Source organism: Neomonachus schauinslandi, chromosome 13, assembly GCF_002201575.2.
Source record: "Neomonachus schauinslandi chromosome 13, ASM220157v2, whole genome shotgun sequence".
Classification (NCBI taxonomy): domain Eukaryota; kingdom Metazoa; phylum Chordata; class Mammalia; order Carnivora; family Phocidae; genus Neomonachus; species Neomonachus schauinslandi.
Window position 1 is genome coordinate 28,019,408 of NC_058415.1, and position 19,804 is coordinate 28,039,211.

Genomic DNA, 19,804 nt, shown 5'->3' on the forward strand with positions numbered 1-19,804 from the left:
TACAGCCAAGGAAAGAGACATGTCACAGTGTAATCCTTGCTTTATATGGCGACTCGCGAACCAGACGGAACCGAGATCAAAATCCAGGCCAATCCTTTACTGTCCATAAGCCTGCATTTCCTGTCTTAAGGCTGTTGAAAGAGGCCACGAATACAAAATTCCTGGGGAAGAAATGTTACAGATCACAGCTGTTTTGCCTTTTCAGAGAATTATTAGGTTGTGCCCAGTGACTCAGGAATGTCGCTTATCCTCTTTATACCCGAGCTGTAGGGTGATGCTGTGCCTGCCGGCCCTTCTGGCTCCCCCTGGCCTGGGCATGTCCTGGACTCAGCTGCTGATGCCTGACCCCGTACCATAGACATTTCCCCTTAGGTCCATTTATCCTGTGCATCAGTTGGGTGACATACAACTATTTTTTTTTAACCACTTGATTTTTACAATTTTTTAAAATACCATATAGTTAATCTGATGCTGGAGGAGGGGTGTGCAAGTCTTAGGACGTTAACACACGTTTAAATCAGGATTCAGAATAGTCCCATCCCCTGCCCCCCAGCTCCCTTGTCTCATTCCTTTATAGTCACACACACCTTCCGCCCCCTACCTCCTTGCAACCGCTAAGTTCTTCTGTCTTCTCAAAAATGTCCTATAAATAGAATGATACAATATTCAGCCTTTTGAGACTGGCTTCTTTCACTCAGCGTATTACTTTTGAGATTCATACACGTGTGTTTCACTCCTTTTTATTGCTGAGTGGGATTCTGCTACATGGATGCGTGTTTGTCCACTTACCCCCTGAAGGACATTTGGGTTGTTTCTAGTATTTGGTGATCATGAATAAAGCTGCTATAAACATTCACTTACAGGCTTTTGTTCGATCTCGAGTTTTCATTTCTTTTTTTTTTAAGATTTACTTATTTATTTGAGAGAGAGAGAGAGCAAGAGCAGGGAGGGAGAGGGAGAGAGAATCTGAAACAGAGTCCCCGCCAAATGCAGAGTCCGACACGGGGCTCAGTCCCACAACCCTGAGATCGTGACCTGAGCCAAAACCCAAGAATCAGAGGCTGAGCCAACTGAGCCACCCAGGCGCCGCAAGTTTTCATTTATTTTGGATGAATACCCATGAGTGTGTAACTGCATGTGTAATTTTATGAGAAACTGCTGAGCGGTTTCCTGAAGCGGCCGCACAGGATAGCAGTCCCTCCAGCAAAGGCTGGGAGGTCCAGGTGCCCCACCAGCACTTGGAAGTGTCGGTATTTGACAGGGTCAGCGCTAGAACTGTAGCCGTTCTAGGAGATGCAGAGTGGCACATCGTGGTGACCTTGATTAAAGGTTGAGGGAGCCCACCGAGAACGGCCTTTAGATGGAAGGAACAGGAGAGGCCCGAGAAGACGTCCCTTCCCCATGGGGTCAGCTGCATCTTTCTCCTCCCTGAGTATTTGCCCTTCACAGCTTCCAGCACCCCTTGAGCTGATTGTCCCTGTCTTGTCACCCACCGGGCATGTGGGGAGTTGTGATGGTGACGTTTATGTGTCAATGGGGCTGTCCAGACGTTCGATCCAATATTATTCCAGGTTGTGTCTCTGAGGGTGTTTCTGAATGAGATTAACGTTTGAATCAGTAGACTGAATAAAACAGATCACCTTCCCCAGGGTGGGTGGGCCTCATCCAATCAGTTGAGGGCCCCGGTAGAATAAAAGGGAACCTTACCCCTAATAAGAGGGATTTCCTCTTACTAGATGGCCTTGGAGTCTAGGACGTTGGCTTTTTCCTGCCTTAGGACTGCATTGAACCATCGGCTCTCCTGGGTCTCTAGCCAGGTTCAGCCCACTCACCCTGCAGATCTGGAGACTTGTCAGCCTCTGTGATTATGTAAGCCAGTTCCTTAGAATGAATCCCTGCTCTCTCCACATATGTACACGTACCTCCTCTTGGTTCTGTTTCTCTGGAGACCCCTGACTGATACAGTCAGAAGGAAAGTATACCCTTGTTTAGACATCACAAGCCTGTCCCGTTGGTGTATACTTACTTCGCCATGAAGAGGTGTTTTAATTTTTTTTATTAACATAATGTATTTTTTGTTTCAGGGGTACAGGTCTGTGATTCATCAGTCTTACACAATTCACAGTGCTCACCATAGCACATACCCTCCCCAGTGTCCATCACCCAGCCCCCCAATCCCTTCCACCCCCTCCCCCCTAGCAACCCTCAGTTTGTTTCCTGAGATTAAGAGTCTCTTATAGTTTTTCTCCCCCTCCAGTTTCATCTTGTTTCATTTTTCCCTCCCTTCCCCTATGAGCCTCTGTCTTGTTTCTCAAATTCCTCATATCAGTGAGATCATATGATACTTGTCTTTCTCTGACTGACTTATTTCGCTTAGCATAATACCCTCCAGTTCCATCCACGTCGTTGCAAATGGCAAGATTTCTTTTTTTTTTTTTGATGGCTGCATAATATTCCATAATAGCCAAACTATGGGAAGAACCTAGATGTCCATCAACAGATGCATGGATAAAGAAGATGTGGTATATGTATATAGAGGTGTTTTAATTTTTAATAGACAATTGAAAATATTGGGTCTGCCTGGGAGAGATAGTCATCTTCGTCTTGGAAGAAATTATTTTTCTAAGTTCTGTTAGCTTTAAGGGAAGATTAGCCATCAGTGACACATTCCATCTCTTCTTTTCTTTCTTAAGAATGCTGAGGCAAGGACGCCTGCGTGGCTCAGTGGGTTAAGCGTCTGTCTTCGGCTCAGGTCATGATCCCAGGGTCCTGGGATCGAGTCCCACATAGGGCTCCCTGTTCAGCAGGGAGCTTGCTTCTCTCTCTGCCTGCCGCTCCCCCTCGTGCTCTCTCTCTCTCTGATAAATAAATAAATAAATCTTTTTTTTAAGAAAAGAATGCTGAGGCATGGTGGTGGTTCAGGAGAGAATCAAATGTATGAATTTGTGAGAAAATAACCCTATGATGGTATAGTGGCCACTTGTCTGAATCCCTGGGTTCAGTAATCTTTCAGTGGATATAGTTGTCTGATTTATTGCTTTGGGATGAACTCCCTGGTAAGTAGAGCTTCCTTCAGGCTTTCTGATGAAACGTGTTCCCCTCCTCGAAAATTTGTGCCTGACTCCCACTTATATGTGTGAGCTGTCACCGACAGACTCCAGGGCCATCCATACAGCTGAGGTGAAGACACCCCAAGCCACCACTCTCTTCCCTTTTTCACCAACTGCCTCCCATGACCTGGGCGGGCTACGGAAATGGCCTCGTTTCTGTCCTTTGAAGAAACTACCTGGTGTCTGTGTCAAAGGCACAGTTGTCAAATCCTAGTCTAGGATCTGCCCTTTAAGAATTTTGTAAGCCTTGCAAGTAGCTTTAAAGAATGAAGTCCCCCACCCCGCAAACCTGTTCTACTGGGAAAGAATCGTTTGTTTCGCAGCCGACCTGCTGTTGCAGCTCAGCACAGCATGCACACAGAGGAGGCGTACGTGATGTCTGATCACGATTTCATGCCTTCCCCATCCCACTGTTCCCTCGTGAAGCCATGCCAATCTGGAGCTCTCCTCTGACTCTGCTGTCACTCACCTGCGCATTGTCCCATGGGCAAGCCACGACAAAACTTTGAGGTCGGTACTTGACTCATTTCCTAACCTGTTACCTCATAGAAAGCGAAACTAAGCTCTCAGAACTTAAAGTCAGTGCTAATCAGCTTCTAGAATTCCATTCTTAAACTTGCTACTTAGAAATAACTACGTATTTTAGGCTATAGATAGTGGTGCATTTTTCTCTCTAGCTCTCCTCTGTCCAGACATGGTTCAAGCCCAACGGCCTCAGAGGTCAGAGAGGTGATGTAAGTGAGCAGGTGTGGTCTGCATGAAGCCTCAGGGTTGGGGAGGCATCGGGGAGCTGTGGGGACTGTGGCTCAGCCGGAATCCTGATGCCCCACATCAGACCAATCAGTTGATTGCTGCCATGTGCAATTTTAGATCTAGTGTTGCCAAGTCTTGTAATTTTTTCCAAGAAAAGTGTGTAATCTAGGCTTTCAACATTGGCAGTTCATAGTATACATAAACAGAAAAAATAAAACCTATCTGAAGGCCATACCTGCAGAGACCTGAGACTCCAGTCTGTTTTATTATAGCAGTTAAATATTAGTTGTGGGAGAAGCAGTGTGTGATAAATACGGTTGCAGACAGCCCAGAAGAGTAAGACGCACACTTAGCATGGAAAGTGATTTTTTTTAATGTATAGTGTGGTTTAACACAGTGGTTCTCCAACTTCAGCATGCATCAGAATCTCCTGGAAGGCTTATGAAAGTGTACATTACTTGGCTGTACTTCCGGAGTTTCTGATTCGGTGGGTCTGAGTGGCACCCAAGAATTGGCATTTTAAACAAATTCCCAGATGCTGCTGCTGATGGTGATCTGGTGATCGTCTTCTGAGAAGCTGTTATGGTTGACTTGTGGCCCTCCGGGCAAGATATGTTGAAATCCTAACTCCCAGTACCTCAAAATGTGACCTTATTTGGAAACAGGATCTGTGCAGATGGATTTCGTTAAGATGAGGTCATTTTGGAGTGAGGCGGGCCCCTAATCCACTCTGGCTGGTGCCATCATAAGGAGGAGGCCATGTGAAGATGGGGGATTGGAATGATGTGTCTGTAAGCTACAAGGAGAGAGGCATGGCGCAGCTTCTCCTTCAGAGCCCTCGGGAGGAACCAAGACGACCAGCACCTTGATTGTGGACTTCAGCACCTCTGTGAGGCAGTCAGTGTTTGTTGTTTTAAACCGCTCGATATGTGTACTTTGTTAAGGCAGCCCTAGCAAACTAATACGCAAATGCTAGTTGAATAGAACTCTGTACTTCCTAGACTGGGAGCCCACTCACAGGCTAGTCTAAAGTTCTGTAAGCAAGTCAAAACTGGAACAAAATACCTGATCACGGCGGCTCCGCCAGGCGACTAAGCCACAATGTGATGCGTAAATCTTACTCCCTGCTGAAGGCCTGGGCAGAAGAGGTGGCAAGGTCTTAACCCGAAGGCAGGAGCGGACATCACCCCATCCCCACCTGCTTTGGGATGGTCATCCCTGTAGCTTTGAATCACCTATCTGAAAGTTATCATGTGAAGATTTAGAAAGTAAAAATGCTCTCATTGCCATGTAAGTAGTGACACGGTGGGATGTGACAGGGAAATCAAACCTGTTTGGGTTTTCCAGTCTTACATTTTTCTCCTTATTTGTTCTGCTTGGAACTTAGAGCAGATCTTGAAATCAGAGTAGCCCTTTTCTTAGCTAGCTTGCGCACTCACTTGCTCTCTCTTTTTGTGATAGGAAATTCAATTTAATTAGTATACTGTGGTTGTAGCCAAGTGCAGGGCATGGAATGAATAAGGCATTCTGTTAATATTTTTCAATTTAGAAATGTAAGTTTTATTTGTTTATTTTTTATTGTGGTAAAAAACACATGAAATTGACCCATCTGAACCACTTTTCGGTGTACAGTACTGTTGTTTGCCCACTGTTGTACAGTAGATCTCCAGAACCTTTTCATCTTTCAAAACAAAGTCTGTACCTTTGGAATAACAACTCCCCTTATGAGCTTACTTTTTGACTCTGGCCAGGTTAATAATTGCTGGGATTCAGTTTGCTCATTGCAAACAACCACTGAGTTATACTCAAACATTAGCGCAATCTTAGGTCACTTTAGTCAGGATCCTTGTTAGAAGTTGGCTCCCTCTCTCTTTCATCGCCAAGCGGAGATGAGCTTTTTCATCATATATCAGCACGGTGTCTGTGGATGAATTCATGCCATACTGATGTTAGAGGGTCTGGAATCACAAGAGCTTTTCAAGGAGAAAATGCAGTGATTGGAGTGATGGTCTCAAGCTACCTTAAAAGGGGCAAAGTTGTGTGAAGCAGAATGCAGTTGTAGGGACATGTGTGATGCTGGTAAGTGAGGTGTCTCTGATGCTGGGGGGCCTGCCAGCCCCTCACCCTGACCTGACCCCCCACCCCTGCTCTTGGCTCCGCTCCTCTCCGGGTCCTCACAAGACACAAAAGCACACTCAGATTTCTTCAGTGCCTTTTTTTTTTTTTTCTTTTCCCTTTTCCCCCCGGCTACCTTTGTTCCCTCTTCTCTGAGCTCACGCCAGCTCTTTTGACTTTTTGAACTTTTGGTTTTATTCAGAGAGGTAATTTCGAGAACTGTGCTGGGTTGCACTTTTGGCACCTTGCTCCTCAGATATCTGCTGTTAGGCAAGAGCAGAGAACCAAAGTGCATTTGGCGGCAGCCCTACCTTTCACAACAGAACAAAATTACATAAAATAGGTTCTCTTCCATTCCGGCGCTCTCTCCAGAAACAAAACCCTGTACCTACATCTCCCCGCACACTCTCACTTCTTGCCAGCACCGTTGAAAAGTGTTCCCTCAGTGTTTATTCAGTGGGCATTTTCGCTCACGTAAGTGGGGTATTTGGTTGCTGAAAGATCTTAGAAAATTTGGGAAAATGGAAATTATAAAAACTACATGTGGCATCTGAGCTCAAAGATGTGTTGTTGTTTTTTTATCACATATTCGTTATCTGAGTGTCTGGCTTGGTGTTCTCTGTGCTGTATACGTGAGTTAATCGGTATTTGCAATCTTTGCTTACCTCCAAGAAAGACCTGTGGCCGCTGAGGTCTGGTAGATGGGTAGCAGCGCGGCCTGCCAGCCAGCCTTACAAACGTCCGTAGCCCCACGGACAGGCTGGCTGTTCGTGGACCCCTCCCCAGGGACCACAGACTGCTTTATGACACTCTGGGGTAATCCACATCCCCGGGAACGGTTCGCCCTTCCTCTTGGAAGCCGTGGCGTGAAATCCTATTATTCTTCCTGCCTTGGTCACTAACTCCCCTAACCAACACTTCGAGAGGATGTAACGGAGGGGAATTCTGTGGGATTGTGGCTTACCTGGCCCCTCAGACATTCTTATCTCCTCTTTTGTCCTGTTGCGTCTTCCTGCGGGCCCGGTTTCTTCTCTGTGTGGCTTGGGCCATCCCAGGGACGAGTCACAGGCTCCCTGTCCTGCTTGGCTTCCTCTCTACATCCAGGGCCCAGGTCCCTCCCAGGCCAAAGGCTGCCATTTTGGTGCTCCAGGCTCAGCCCAAACCTTGCACCTGGCTTTCCTCCATGCTAGTCGTATGGCACCCACGTCTAGGCACACTGTGCTCAGAATTCTGGGATGGTGGACAGGTTCAGCTTGGAGACAGTAGCCTCGGGGGACTCATCCCCAAAAAGGAGGGCACCCTGACTCCAGGACCTGGGTGGCATTCCCTTCTTAGGCCAGTGTCTACGGCAGGTCAGTAGCAACCACTCCCGATCATCCTTGAGCCTCTTAGAGCCTCCTTTCTGCCTCATGTCATTGCAAAATGTTGCTTAAAAACAAAGGGAAATACTTCTAAAACAACCTGGTATTTGCTTTTTTCCTCCTAATTTATATTTATAAGTAACCGAATATTACCTGACCTTCTCATGTTTAGTGGCTCCTTTTCTTTCCATGAGTGGGATTTGTTTTTAATGCAGTCAGAGTCACTGTAAGTGCAGATGAGGGGCCGCAGGGCTCCGGGGGCGTGGTGGTCGGTATTTGCACGTGCCATCCTCAGATGCCAGTTTCATCTCCCGTCTGTGAACCAACGCAGTTCCCACGCGTGGCCACCGTGTGACCCGAATGCTGCTGTGTGGACAAAGTTAGACGTGAGACATGGGCTTCCGGACCTGGACTTCCCTTGGTGACAGAGGTGTCCGTGGCTTTTCTCACCCAATATTCAGATGGGGAAATTCAAGTCGAACTGATTGTTTCAGAAACATAGGGTAGAACGTTCACTTCTTCTAAGGTCCTTCCAGTTTGGTGTGGATCTTCGCCAACTGTCTGGAGAAAGAGGATGTAGGTGAAGGACGAGAGAGGCTTTTCTTGGAGAAGAGAGGGAAGCTGTGCTTCACTTGACTCTTTGGGTCAGCCGCTGTGGGGCCCCTGCCTGGCCTTACCTTATTCAATCCTTGGATGCAGCCCCAGACTATTGTCACCAGCCTGCAGATTCAGGAAGCTGGGTCGGTTCTGTCCAGATCCAAGAGTGGGGGATTCTGATTCACAGACAATAGCTTTTCAGGGAGGAAGTTTTTTTGTCTGAGTCCTAAAATTCTGCCAAGCCCCTGTAGGACTTAGCCTACAAGGCCCACTGCCCATCTTTTAAATGCTGTCATCTTTGGAGGTGGTGGGGGAGGTGAAGGACATAGAGAAGATCCCCTCAGAGCACTGAGGGCTCTCCAAGCCTGCCCCACTCACTCTCCTCCTCATCTAGAGCTAGGCCAGTCACCTTGACCATTCCCCCCAGGGCAGTGATTTTCAACTTTCAGTGGATCTAGAGCTGTATTTGTGCCTCTCAGTTTCCAACCAGTGACGTTGTAGCTTTTGGCCACTAACTTGGACTTGGAGGACCTTTCTGTTTCTCCAGCGCTGCTTCTCCGGCAGCCGTGTTGTTCTTGCCCCTCATTTCTTAGCATTTCCACGATGCTGGGAAAAGGCAGAGCATGTTCTAGTGCAGCTGTGGGAATAATGGAAGTCCAGGAGGCAGGATGGTTTTGTGGCAGCTTTGGTATTACAGCTGCGTGTGCATATTTGTCCCCCTCGATATGTTTCTTTGAGGGCAAGACCGTGGCCGCCTCTGGCACACACAGCACTTAGGACTGTGGTCCAATAAATGTGTGAGAGTCCAAACAGAGCAAGAAAAACATCATGATGTAAGGCAAGGGTCATGGGTGTCTCAAGAGCCAGTTGACCCCTGATGTAGATGTTTTTATTCTTGAGTTGCTGATCTACTTGCTTGGGCTTCAGGAAACCTACTGTTGACTAAGTCTTCGAGAGGGTAAGGAATAAAACCTAGACTACAATAGCCAAAAAGTAGAAACAACCCAATGTCTATCAACTGACGAATGGATAAACGAAATGTGGTCTATCCATACAATGGACTCTTATGTGGCCATAAAAAACAATAAGGTACAAATACTCGCTACAACATCGATGAACCTTGGAAATGTTATGCTAAGCGAAAGAAGCCAGTCTCAAAAGACCATATATCATATGACTGGATTTATATGAAATGTCCAGAATAGGCCAGTTTGTAGAGACACAAAATGAATTAGTGGTTACCAAGGGCAGACAGGGTAGTGGTGACGGGGACTGGGGGTGGCTACTAATGGGCACAAGGTTTCTTTTGAGATGGTGAAAATGTTCTTTTTTTTTTTTTTTTTAAAGATTTTATTTATTTATTTGAGACGGAGAGCATGAGAGGGAGGAGGGTCAGAGGGAGAAGCAGACTCCCCGCCGAGCAGGGAGCCCGATGCGGGACTCAATCCCGGGACTCCAGGATCATGACCTGAGCCGAAGGCAGTCGCCTAACCAACTGAGCCACCCAGGCACCCTGAAAATGTTCTAAAATTAGGTTGTGGTGACAGTTGCACAACTCTGTGAATACTCGAAAAACCACTGAACTGTACACTTGAAGAGAGTCAGTTGTATGGTATGTGAGTTTTATCTCAATAAAACTTTAGAAGACATCTCTGATGGCTCCCTACTTCCCGTAGAATGAGGCCATGATCCATAGAATGGTGTAGGATGTTTAAATCCATGTCCAGCCTCCTCCTTATATCCAACCATTTCTCCTCCACGCCTTTCACCTCTGCCCCTGATGCTCAACCCACGGAGAAGCTCTTGCCTTTACTAGATTATTCCATGTTCTTACCCCCAATCCATTGTTTATTTTCACCTCTGCCTGACATCCCAAACCTTGCCCGCCTAGAGAACTCCTACTCATCTCTCAAAGCCCAGCTCACACATTATGCTCTCTCTCTTTGGCTTACCCACCTACCCCAGTTAGATTTAATTGTTTCCTTAATGTGTGTTTTCATCACCTTTTAGAAGTGTGTTGGTTATAGTACTTACCGTAGTGTATTTTAAATGTCTATGTGTATTTCTCCTGCAGGGGACTGTGAGCTTTTCAGAGGATGTGCCAGCATTTTACTTATTTGTCTCTCTGCCTCTGTCTCACCTCTCTCTAGAGGAGGGCGTGAATACTAGCACACAGTCCATGCCCGGTAAAAGTGGTTGAAGTTGAATTTAGTCAAGGAGGCCAACGGGGAAATCCTGATGAACAGCAAAGAGGGGTAGAGTAAGGACAGTGGGAATGACAAGAGGGAATGAAGCTGAAAGTTCTGCATCATTCATGATCTGCTGAAAGTAGCCTCTCTCCTGAGAACAGAACAGTTTGTCACGCTACCTGATTACCACGTTGGGCCTGAGAGCGCTGGGCCATCTGTGTGAGCTGGGTACCTGGGATGAAGAAGGAGTAGCCTGGAAGGATAGCTGGTGGGATTCTGAGGGACGGGAACTGAGAACCTACTATGTGCCTGGCATTATGGTGCTGGATGTCAGATTGTCACTGGTGTCTAGTATCATGATGACCGTCACATGGCAGGGACTCAATCAACATTTATGCAAAAGGAAAAGAAAAGAAAAGAAAAAAAAAAAGAGAAGAGGAGGAGGTGAGCTCGTCAGACAATCAGAAGTGACCTTTGCCCAGCGTAGCATTCCTCATAGAGCCGACCTTGCTCAAACCCTGGCATGGTCCCAGGCTGCCTATGCCGTTGAAAAAGAGATCCAGATCTCAGCTCCATCTTTCTTAGAGGCCTCAGGTGGGGGTGGTTCTCTGCTCTCTGTCTCCTCTTCCAACAGAGCAGGGTTCAGGCTCCCCGCTCTGCCAGGGTGTTCAGTAGGAGGCACTCAGCTCCGTGCCTGGCTTCTGCCAGTGGCTAGAATCTTTAGTGCTCCTGGAGGGAAACTGAGGCAGGAGGTGGTCTGATAGCTTCTCTACCTGCTGAGCGAATGTCCTCTCTTTCACCTTTCCCACCTCTTCCTCTTCCAACTCTGCCTCCTCCCCCTCAAATCCATCCTCGGACACAAGGGAAGGACCACTCTGCTTTAAGCCCATTTTCAGTCACAGCTTTCCGTGTCTCAGGGGGTGGCTCAAGGACCCCCGATCTGATGGGCCAGTGGTCTGTCTTCCTGGGATATCCACGTCGTTAACAACAGTTAGCAGCTTCCATTTGAGGCCTTTGGGCTGGATTGTCAGAGAGGATAAACCCGGTCCAGGAGTGAGAGGAGCGCGGGGTCCTTGTGCTTCCCTAGATAATAGCCGTCCCTTGTTTTCAACTAGACGGGACTGATTGATTTTGGAATAAACCTCCATCTATGGCTGTACCAGCTTGGTGGACTTCCCACTGGCCTTTTGTTCCAGCACCTGCTACAGTGACCAGGCTGAAGAGATGTCTGGCTGCCCCGGCTTTTCCGTTTGCCCCCATTTTGCTTGGCCTCATTATTTCTCTGGGTCTCCAAAGCTTGGATTGAAGCCATTTAAGTAAAAAGAGGATGGGTATATGCTGTTGAGTTGATTTCCCTTTATGCAAGCAATCTGTGTAGACCAATTGGAAGCGGAACTGGTTTCTCCCTCAGCCCTTCGTCTCCCACCCACATCCCCACCGTCTTGCCCATGGCAGTGCTTCTCATCCCTTGTCATGTCATGCCAGTGTGCATTGCACGTGGTCATTTGTTCAGAGCACAGAGCGGGGGCGGGGGGGGGTGGGCGGGGCGGGGCAGGAAACAGCTGAGGCTCTTTGTGGCTGGAGACGGCCACCCTGAAGGTCCGGCCAGGCACCTCTGGGCTCCATCCAGCCCCCTGAGGGTCGGAGCCCCTGCACCTCTGCACACTTGTACCCTATTTGTGGTACCTAGGTCGGCAGGCTCGGCCGTTGAGCTCTGGGACACCATACCAGAAGGCCACTTGTGGCCTGTCTCGTGGGCTCCCTGCCTGCACCGGCCCACCCAGGGATTCCTCCCTCCCTGAGGCCAAGTGTGCCCAGCATTCCTGCATCTCCTGGCCACCGTAAACGTCCCAAGGACGGGACCGTCTTTACAGTCAGCCTCCTGTGTATCACCTTCATTGTTGGTGTGGCATTTCCTGAATGTTCTCCAGGATCCACATCTCTCTTGAAATGTAGGGCCCATGACTGTCTGCGGTCCTCAGGATGTTGGCCAGTGGGGGATAGGCCTTGTGCTTGAGTTTCTAAGTCCACACTGCATTCCCTGCACTCGTGTTAAGGGTCTACTCTCGCCCCGCACCCCCTCTCTGGCACGCCAGCATCTGTTTTTTCCTGTCTGAATTTGCTTGTAATTGCACCTGGCGTGGACGCTGCTGACTCTCCCGCTCTACCCTCCCTTTCTTCTTCCCCACCACCCCCATCAGAACGGAGGCCTGGGTGGCTCCAGATCCAACGCTTCTCATCGCTCGAACCCAGAAACCTGAGATTCTGCAAGCGTCTACACCGGGCTCCCAACACGGTCCTTTCCTGCACATTATTACCTCTCTTCAAGGGCTTCCTTTGCTCTCATGGAATTATTTGGAAAGCACACTGAGCCATTTTCTACGAAGGTTTTCATGCCTGTGGTCTTCCACTTCTCTCCTCCTTCCCTTCCTGAACTGATGGACTCCATTGTTTTTGTTTGTTTCTAGAAGTTTTCTGGAAGCTCTAAACTGGTTTTATCACTTTGGCATATTTGTATGCTCCCTCCTCCATCCGTTCCTCTTTCCCATGTCGCTTCTCTCTCTATTCAGTATGGAAACAAAACTTCAAGTAGGGAATGAGAAAACAAGCAAGTGCTCAGAGTTGGGGGGGGTGGGGAGGGAGCTGTGGCACACGGGAATTCACCGTAGGAGTGATGACCACCTACATGAGACATCCCGTAGGTGTGACATGTCACCCCATTGCCCGATCACCCAAAAAACAACCATCAGTGTTTTCTTCTCCAGAGAAGAACCAACCACGTCTCCGAACCAATAGCATGTTTTCACGAGTTGCAATCATTTTGATCTAGTCAGTGGGCAGAGGGCAAGTTGATCCTGTTCCCTGAAAGAGGAAGAGAAACAAAATTGTTTTTGGTTTGTTGGCTTGTTTTATAAATGCCTCATTATATTCCTCATAAAGCTTCTTCAATTAAAAAGAGTGGTTTTTTTTTTTTTTTTTTGGTGGTGGGGTTGTTTTGGTTTTTTAGTACCTTGTCTAGCTGAAAATCACAGCCTCCTGTTTGAAAATCTGCCTCAGCACACTGTGGCTCCATTATTCCGGTCTTGAATTTGAGCATGCCGTCATTTAAGCGAGGGGTGGATAATCCTGTCAGGGAGCACTCGGACTGGAGCACAGCTGCTCTTTCGGCTGTGGCCACAGCCCCCAGCACCTTCTTCACAACTGGGAAATGCGGTCTGCTCCTGCCTGCTGGTATTGATAAATCATGATGCATTTTTTCGTTACCAACCCAGCATTCTCCTTCTGTCTCGGGTACTGAAAAAAATAGTCCTGATTCTGCTCTTTCATCAGTGAATGAAAGTGATTGCTTTAAAATCTGCATTTTCCCCTAGAGACCATGCTTTGATCCAGCTTCGCGGATTAGTCCCTCATGATGATAGAAGACCAGATTTTTGAAGCAAGGGACCTTGGAGATCCCAACTCAATTCCAAAATGTGGGTCTTTCTACAAGATTGGAACCTTCCTTTTCCTTCCACAGCCAGCAGAAGTCATGGGTTTGGTCCCTCACACACAAAGCATACATCCCCAAAAGCATATAGACCCGCTCTCTATTTATTATTCAATACCATTTCAGGCTTTCTTGCCAAGGGCAACTGTCTGTCCCCCTTGAATCATGGAAGCCCCATGTCTGCCAGGATACAAAGGAACTAAAATAAAATTTGTAGTTCCTGGAGAGTTTGAGGATCAGACAGAGCCGCCCAGATGGAGGGGTAACATGGTGGACTGGAGGCGGGTTGGGAGTGGAGGTTTGAGACAAGTTGGGGCTTCTGTGGAGGTTTCTGGACATCAAAGCAGAAGGATTTTTGACGTTTGCTGAGCAACTACTACATGCCCTGCTCTGTGCTAAGTGCTTTTCATTTCATCTCGCTTAATGAAGAAGCCACAAGAAACATCAGCCTCTTTAGAAAGCTTGGTCTGAAAAGCAAAACCCGTAAGATAAGGAGGTGAACCATTTCCCCTATACCTGGGAGGAAACTCCAGCAGCTGTATTTTTTCTGAATAATTGCCATTCATGGAGGACATTTATGTGCCAGGCATTGAGCTGAGTACATTATAAATGGCATGTCATGTAATCCTCACAGAAGCCCAAGGAGGTGGGGTTCTGAAGCCTCCTTTCTGGGTGTCTTCTGCTTTATAACAAACCACTCCAAAGCTTAATGACTTAAAATGGCAACGGTTGTTTGTTTTGATCGCGGATCTCGATGTGGGCATGGGTCGTGCCAGCTCATCTCTGCTCCCTGGAGCATCAGCTGGGCCACCGCATGGGGCTGGATGGTCCCCTTCCCAGGCAGCTCCCTCACCTGAGTGGCAGGATGGTGCTGGCTGTCGGCCGGGAGTTCAGTCAGGGGTGCTGACTCCGCTCGGTGTGCACCGCTCCCAGAGACGCTTGGGGTCACCCATAGCGTGGTAGCCGGGTTCCTAGGCCAAGTATTCCAAACAGGAAATGGAAGCTCTCAGCGTCTTAAGACTGACACGGCATCACGTCTTCCATCTTCCGTTGGTCAAGCAGACACAGAGCCTGCCCAGGTCCGAGGTGAGGAGAAAGAGACCGGCTCTCAGTGGGTCATATAAGAATTTGCAGCCATCTTTATTCTACCAGATGCCCAGAAAGGTGAAGTGCCTTACCCTGGGTCACACAGCTAGCACATGGGTAGAGTCCCCATGTTCCGCTTATTATGGATTCTTTGACACTCCTGAATTGGCCAGAGCGCCCAACTGACCTCATTCCAGACTTCCGTACCTTTTCCTACCATTGACTGGGCCTGTGCATCAACCTCACCATAGCTGCAGACACCCAGGAAAGCACATTCTAGAAACATTCCTAAATCACTTGACTTGGATTTGGAATTGACTTTAGGAGCAACCCTGGCAGAATCCTAGGCTTGAAAACAAAAGAGCCGGGGGTGTGTGAGACCCATCTTTAGATTTGGGAATGAAGATGTGTAGGTCACAGAGTGTCTTGTGTTCTGTGACCATGTTGTTCCTGAGCAGGGTTTGGCAACTACAGCCAGTGGGCCAAAGCCTGCTGCCTATTTGTGCACAGCTCTGGAGGGGGAAAAAAAATGGCTCTACATTTTTAAACAGTTGAAGGAAAAAGCAAGAAGACTATATAGCAGAGTCGAAAAGTTGCAACAGAGACCAAATAGTCTACAAAGCCTCTGACAGAAAAGTTCGTTGACCCCTGTTCTAGAAGGCAGGATCGGGACCTGTGTTACCAGAGCTAGATTTCAGGTCTACATGAGAAGGACTTTTCTGACTAGAGTCGTCCGTGAGGAATAGCAGCTCACAGCTGAAGGTTATGCAGACAGGTGGCGGAGCCGAGGATGCTATAGATCTGTGGTGTGCTGGAAAAAAATGTGTAACAGCCGGCTCTCCAGGCAAGGGAAGCCCTGATTTGTAATGTTTGTCTATTTCTATGGTACAAATCCCACCGTGGCCAGTTTCCAGTTCCAACTTGATGTCACTTCAGGCAGAGTGGGGAGGAGACGCACGTAAGCTGCTCTTGGAGCCCCAGTTTACCACCGCGACAGGCTCAGGGGATCGACAGCATGGCATGCTGCCCCTCAGGTAGCTCCCAGGCTAGGGACACACATGGGTTTGGGGAGGAACATCAGTGTTGGAAAAGCCTTTGAAATTCCACCCGCCTCTCTGGGCTCACAGGCAGCCCTTGTTAAAATCTGCAAACGCGGGGGCACCTGGGTGGCTCAGTCGGTTACGTGTCTGCCTTCGACTCAGGTCATGATCCCGGGGTCCTGGGATCGAGTCCCGCATCGGGCTCCCTGCTCAGCGGAGAGCCTGCTTCTCCCTCTCCCTCTCCCTCTGCCACTCCTCCTGGCTTGTACTCTCTCTCTCAAGTAAATAAATGAAATCTTTAAAAAAAAAAAAAAAAAAAAAAAAAAAATCTGCAAACGCGGAAAGATGAGGACTTGCCCCGGCTCCCTCACTGCTAAGCTCCACCTGCTGTTTCATTGTCTGCACATTTGGTTTCGAAAATCTTGATTTCTGCAAAGAGTGGTAAGTTTGAGTGCATCCAAATTTAGAACTTGTTTAAAGCATCACTTTAAGCAAAGTTAGAAGACAAATGACAGATTGGGAGAAAACACTGGGAATCTAGAAGAGATCGAGGTTTAGAGTCGAGAGGATGATGGAACACTTATCAGTTGAGTAAAATTAAGAAACAGTTGACAGTCCAGTAGGAAAATGGGCAGAGAGTGTGGACGGTTTACACTCACGCAGATACAAAAGGCTGATCAACGTGAAAAATGAGCAGTCTTTTGATCTGAAAGAGCAGCTGTCTGTCTCACTGCTAGCAGGGACACGTTGGGTACAGCAGTGAGTCATTAATGTCATCCACTGGATTGGCCCAAAGTAATAATACTAAGCACAGGCGTTGTGTGGTTGGTGTTATACAAGCTGCATCACATTCGCCAGCTACAGCTGGAGGAGCATAAACCGAGACTGAAAACAAGCACATCCCAGGGCGCCTGGGTGGCTCAGTCGGTTAAGCGTCTGCCTTCGGCTCAGGTCATGATCCCGGGGTCCTGGGATCGAGCCCTGTGTCGGGCTCCCTGCTCGGTGGGGAGTCTGCTTTTCTCTCTGCCCCCCAACCCCCGCTCATGCTCTTTCTCTCTCTCTCGCTCTTGCTTTGCACTCTCTCTCAAATAAATAAATAAAATCTTTAAAAATAAATAAAATAAAAACAAGCATATCCTATGACCTAGAAATTCCAAATCAGGCTATGCATCTGAGGGTCTAGAAAAACCCTTACATCTTTAGGAGGCAGGTACACACACAAAAAATCATTGCCTCGTAGTTTGTGATCGTGAAAAATTAGAAACAACATAGAGCCCACGAGCCAGGGAATGGCCAAGTAAACACGGGTCTGACATCCCCATGGCTGTCGGGCAGCACACAAAGGAGCACGCAAGAGCTCGCACCAACGAGCATTGCCAAAGTGAGGTAGCAAGCTGCAGAATGATGCGCACAGACTCTGATACCATTTATGTCCTTAAAATGTAGTGCTGTGCAGTTCACAGAATATACAGAGAAAGTTCTGGGGGGCTACTCAGCATATTCAAAGTAGTGTACACTTCGGAGGAGGTGGAGAGGGAGAGGGCCCGGACTGGGGAGGAGGGCGATAGTCAGAGGGACTTCAGTTTTATATATGGCTGTTTTAATTTTTCTTAAGGAGAATATGTATTTCTTCTATAATATTTTTAAGAGACCAATTAAAGGGGCACCTGGCGGTGGCTCTGTCGGTTCAGTGTCGTATTCTTGGTTTTGGCTCAGGTCGTGATCTCCGGGTCATGAGACCGAGCCCTGCATCGGGCTCCGCACTCAGCGTAGAGTCTACTTGAGACTCTCCCTCTCCCTCTGCCTCTCCCCTGCCCCCCGCACCGTGCTCGCGCTCTTTCTCTCTCTCTCTTCCTCTCTCAAAGAAATCAATCTTAAAAAAAAAAGAGAGACCAAGTTAAAGTTCTGTTCTGCCCAAATGGAGTGGCTTCTGTAAGAGACTGTGCCAGCTCCCTGGGTAAGCACAGACCTGCTAGGTTGGCCATGTGGGGGGCTGCAGGGCAGAGCAGGGCAGTGTCCGGGTGTGGGGGTCACTTTGGCCCTTGAGACTGAACTTCCCTTGAGGAATGTCCCTCATCACCTCTCTCACCTCCACACAGGCCTTGGTATTCCCTTCATGCTCTTGACTGACTAAGCAAGGAACCGCTTTGTCTGAAATCTTCTGTTGCTCTGTCTAGACGGGACCATGTTAAAGAAGAGAAATAGTCACAGTAAGCGGATGGTGTTGGGGTGGGACTGCCAGCACTTCTTCCTGCTTGCCTGCGCCCGCCTCCCCCCTCAGCACACACTTTCTCCCGTCGTCCCCCTCGCTGCCCTCAAGTACATCTGACTCCTCTGTGTCCAGACCCAAGGAAACGGAGCCGAGGCCCACCTTCCAACTTAAATGTCTAAGAACCCACCTCTTCCCCAGGTTTGTGGCCTCAGGAATGTCTCCTCATTTCAGGGAAACCCTGTTTTTTGTTTTTTAAAGATTTTATTTATTTATTTGACAGAGAGAGACAGCAAGAGAGGGAACACAAGTAGGGGCAGAGGCAGAGGGAGAAGCAGGCTTCCCGTGGAGCAGGGAGCCCGATGTGGGGCTCGATCCCAGGACCCTGGAACCATGACCTGAGCCGAAGGCAGATGCTCAACGACTGAGCCACCCAGGCGCCCTGAAACCCTGCTTTTTAACCACAGTGAGTAGCCTCACGGCCACGTCAGAATCCCACCCCGTAAGCTGGCGTCTGGACGAGAGACACAGAGAGTAGCTCACGGGTTTTCCTCACCCAGACACCCGTGACTAAGTGGAGTGGAGGTCAGGGACAGCTGCCTGGAATATTAATCCAAGTGCCGGGTGCCAGACGCTCATATCCTAAGTCATATTTTTCTCCTTTCATCCCTAGTAGTAATAATGAACAGTAGGTATTATCATCCCCATTTTATAGACAAAGAAACTGTCTCTCGAAGTAACTTAACCCATCTGAAGTCACAGAGCCCAGATCGAAACCCAGAATGCCTGCCTCCAACGCCTTTTACCCTTGGAGTGACGTTCTTCCCGTAGGGATTTCATTCTAGAAACCCTCAGAAGGTTCCACCCTGCTTTCGGCACCGCCTCTCTGGGTAGAGTGAAAGATCACTCCCCCCCATGAATTTTGAGTGTCAGGCATGCTGTTCTGTGAGAATCCCCAGAACTCCTTTTAAGTTGTTCCTTGAACTTGAATTTGAGGTGAAAACAGAAAATGTATTTTCAGAGACAGCTTATGTTTTGGATTCAAAGGAGGCAGGGCTAATTCAGAGGAGGTGTGAAGATCAGGAACTCCTTTGATGCTATTTATAAGGTACCTTGGGGGCAACACGGTATATAAGCAGAGAATGGTGTTCTCAGGCCCCCAGTCTACCGCAAGCCTTAAATCTTAAACCTATTTCGCAAAATCGAGAAGGAGGGTATTGTGTTCACCTTTCCCTTTGGATTCCCAGCTTCAGTTTTGCATTCCCCAAAGTCCTCAGTTACCCAGGGGAATTCAGTTAGAAGGTGAGAGGTGAGAGTGTGAAAACCCTCCAGGGCTTCCCCTAGATTAACAAGAAAGAACATTCTGCAGGGAGTGAAGACAGTAGAGGCAGGAAGTGGCTGGGCACTTGCCCTCAACCTTCACATCACTTCCGCCAGGAGAGGTCCACCACATCTCAGAGTGTCAGGGGAATTACGTTGGGACAGGACCAGATATGCATTTCTCCCCCCACATTTTTCGGACTTGGATTAAAAGTTTTTGTAACAGTGCGTGAAGGAACCCTTCCTTCCTAGGAGAATCTGAAAGTGAGGCTAATGAAAAACATTAGTGGATTCTAATTACCCTCACCGAGTCTCATTTGCTCTAGCCATCCTGTAACGTTTTGCTTGCAGCCTGTGAGCAGCTTCTGCCTATTAGGGGTTGGATTGTACCCACCTCCTGAAAAAAAGAAAAGAGATATGTTGAAGTCCCAACCCCTAGCACCTCAGAATGTGACCTTCTTTGAAAATAGAGCCTTCATGGATATCGTCAAGGGACAATGAAGCCACTAGGGTGGGTGCTCATCCGGTCGGGCTGGT